Source organism: Pinus tabuliformis, chromosome 4_1 (genome assembly GCF_031772625.1).
Source record: "Pinus tabuliformis cultivar Carrire ecotype Pingquan chromosome 4_1, CPIR1, whole genome shotgun sequence".
In the NCBI taxonomy this organism is placed as follows: Eukaryota; Viridiplantae; Streptophyta; class Pinopsida; order Pinales; family Pinaceae; genus Pinus; species Pinus tabuliformis.
Genome location: NC_142303.1, coordinates 805,154,038 through 805,157,711, shown reverse-complemented (window position 1 = coordinate 805,157,711; position 3,674 = coordinate 805,154,038). Strand labels below are relative to the sequence as shown.

At 41.4% G+C, this 3,674-nt stretch overlaps 1 pseudogene; it reads right to left on the bottom strand.

Moving 5' to 3' along the window:
• Positions 1–842: 842 nt before the first annotated feature.
• Positions 843–2,500, bottom strand: LOC149178665 (uncharacterized; annotated as a pseudogene).
• Positions 2,501–3,674: the final 1,174 nt, after the last annotated feature.

The window sequence follows — 3,674 nt, the reverse complement described above, 5'->3', positions numbered from 1 at the left end:
CCTCACAAAATTGAATAGCTGCTGTTTGCTAGGCTTCACAGTTCACCATTTGAAGGATATTGCCATCGTAGACAAACCCACTGGTTGCAGCTGTTGCTATTGGTCATTATGGAAAAACTACCCTGTTGGTGGCTTCCTTTAGATTCTTGTCAAAATATGGGTATGGATTTGGATCACAGTATGCTGGAAGCTTTTCAAACTTCAAGAGAAGATGACGGAAACGTGATTCAAACCACCCTCTCCAACTCTGAAAATCATCTTCATCTGAAGCTGTAACATGGATTTGAATGAAAAAATCATAACTAGAGCAGAAAGGAAACTGTTCAAAGAGTACATTCCAGTCACCACTATTTGGCAAGGTGCTCCAATTTAACTCCATTTTCATTATTGCATCCCAACCACGTGAAAATTCTGACTTGAGTCTTTGTAGGGTGCTTCTTGTAACATTGTAACTGCGGCAACTATAGGGGTACACTGGTATGATAATTGGTATATGGTGATGTCTATCTGATCCATCAGAATAATCAGGCTGGGTCTCCACCAATGTCACTGGAGTTGGCCACTGCCAATGTGCATATATCCAAAAGAATCTTGAAACCAGCATACTGACGGTGGCATTTGGAAACATTTGGCAAACCCGTGCAACAAGCACAGCCCAGTGTATTCCTTCAGGAAACCCGAAAGTATGTGAATATATTCCTCTCCTCTTTGCCCAAAACTTGATACATCTCAGGGTGGAACGGAAGTTCTCAATCTTGGGTACTAGCTGAAGGATCCGTGCTGTAACTCTGCATCCATTCAAACTTTTGACAGTTGTATCATCAATATTCTCAAGCAATTTTTCATCGAGAATATCCATATCTTCTGGAATTGTTCTCAGACTCATTTGGCTTCTGACATGCTTCTTGCAAAGCTTGAAATGTCTTGAAGTTCTTTTTCAGTAGTGATAAGATAGCCTTTTGCCTAAAGATCGCCCCTAAAGTCTTATTTTTACAATTAAAACAGAGACGAACCATGCCATCCCATTCCTTGAAACTAATTGGAGGAAGAGGATTACAGGGTTCAATAAGTACAACCGAGGAGTCAACCTTTGGAGGAGGCCTGAAATTGTTCTTGCCAACTTTGAAGAGATGTGAAACACGAGCTAGCAATTTAGTATTCACTGAAAGCCGGCAATACAAATTATCTCCTGGATTTGCAACAAGTCTCATAGCAAACTCTCTTTGGAACATGATAATGGCACATCTAAAAATTGGTCTGTGTGATAACAATTTAAATGTAAACGGAGAAGATATCTGGTAAGGAATATTTGCTACACACACACATCGAAATAAGGCAGTTCACATTTGAGAACATCTCCTTGAATGGCCTGCAGCCGAATGGCACTGCTTGTGCCTTGTACCCTGCGCTGCAATTCCAACACCATACGAGGATCCAAACCGATTGCTATTACCTTCTTGGCTACCTCTGATACCTAGTTCTGCGTTTTCTCTGATACCCACGGTTCAGAATAAAAATACAATCAATACCTTATCACACTCTACATCAACTGAACATATTGACTGTAACAAATACCCATTATTATTGTACACAATTTTGAGATGACAAATACGGTTCTGTTGGTTCCAAAGACTAAAGTTGTAGGCCCTTGCTTATGCGCTCCCAATGCACTTATGATATTTCCAAGTGCCAATAAACCCTTGTTAATGTGAACACCTTCTTTGAAACGGAGACCATCCGCACCTGTCTTCTTGGCTCGTTCAGAACCTGCAAGATCCACTAAGTGAAGCTTTGCACATAGAAAATCTTCACACCGATCTTCTGCAGTACCTGGATCACCACTTAATGCCACATCCCATTTCCTCGTATTCACCATGTTGATTGTAAAGATAGCATGAGAACGACTGGATTGATTATTCATGTTAGTGCTTCCAGTAGCTCGACACAACGACCCTTGAGCTAAAACAGAAGCCATTTCTTCTTGAGCGGTGACATCTATCTCTGTTACACCTGTAAGATTTATTCCACCATTAGCTGTTTCCCGAATTTGTATGGGTGACTTTACATGGAGTGTTGGCTTTCCACTACCCGGACCATCTAGCTTCGCTGCAGCTGGAGGATTTGGGTCAAGTAGATCATGCACTTCTTCTTTCAGAATCAATCATTACAGTTCTGCTGTTTCCTCCAAGAGAATCCTATCTCCTCCAGCGCCATTTGTATTATCACTTATGTTGGTGCCAGACAAACGAGCTGGAATGGCGGTTCCTATTGAAAGTGCATTATGTTCACCTCATAACCACCGCAACTTTTGCTTGTACAACTGTCAACCGTCTCTTTGCAAGCACCCATATTATGACAGGTTGCATTACCGCCAACTTGGAACATGAGTGATACAGAAGGGCAACTCATTTCCATTCCTTACACATAATGATATTCCCCCGGTACCTTTAGCAGAAAATGTTAGCTGAATGCTCTTCTTTTCCTGAGCTCCACTGGGCATTTTTTCCTGCTGTTTCCAACAGTGCGTGGTAGAACATGTGGAGGTAAAGAGGTTGTCACAAGTGTAGTTTTTCGCCTTTTACAAGTTGCTAAAACTGTAGGAACATGTTTCTGGAAAGAGAAAAGCAAGCTGGATCTTTTTCAAGATTGAGAAGTTCAAATGACACATATGATGACTGTATAAAAATCAATCTTTGAACATGAAGTCTTACTCCTGTGTAGCAGTTATCAACAATTTTGCAAATGTCTTGATCTAGCTTTGCTACATCTACCGGAATTGTAAGGTCAATCTCCTTGAGACCGAAGTAAAGAGCATTCACCGAAGTATTGGGTAAAACATCACCAGGATTTACCATAATGCCCTCAGCCACAAAAGAAGTAATTATTAAACATGTTTCCTCTTGAAGATTAATCTTAATGAGCTGCAACTGAACAACTGTTTGTGATGGACCAAGAAGGCTCTGGTGTGGCTCTAAACACTGCAGTGTCAATAGTAGTAAGCACCATTCGGGCAGGAACCTTATCATCGAAATTTAGTATATGAACCTTCTGCTGAAAGCTCGAGCCAATCCCCAATTTCGTAGCGCGCTACGAAACCGCCTAAACATGTAGCGCTGCGAAGCTGCTAAAAGAATTCTGGCGCTGCGAAAACACCATGTCTTTAAGCTAGGCTAAAAAATTTTGGCAACAGCATTTTTAGTGATAACACCTCCTTTGAAATCCACAACTTTTGGTGGTGGAATGAAGTCAATCCGACGAACGGTTTGCAAGATATCGACTGCCCTAGTTTGAAGCCGGAAACTGCTGAAACTGAAGCTGCAACTGCAGAAGTAAAGATTGACTTGTGTGGCCTAGAAGATCTCCTCATCTGAGCTGCACTCTAGGTTCATCTGAACCTCCTTTGAAAGCCACAACTTTTGGTGGTGGAATGAAGTCAATCCGACGAACGGTTTGCGAGATATGGTCTGCCTTAGTTTGATAATGAAGCTGCTAATGCTGATGCTACTAATCTAGGGTTTGCTATTGCTGATATGAATCAGATTTATTGTACTATTTCTCTCTGCTGAATTATTGAAGATAAAAGAAGATTTGATCAAAGGGTTTCCCCACACATTGTGGGGTTTGTCCCTGGCTAGCCGCCACATCTTGTGTCTCTTGTCTTGGCTTGTTTTTTT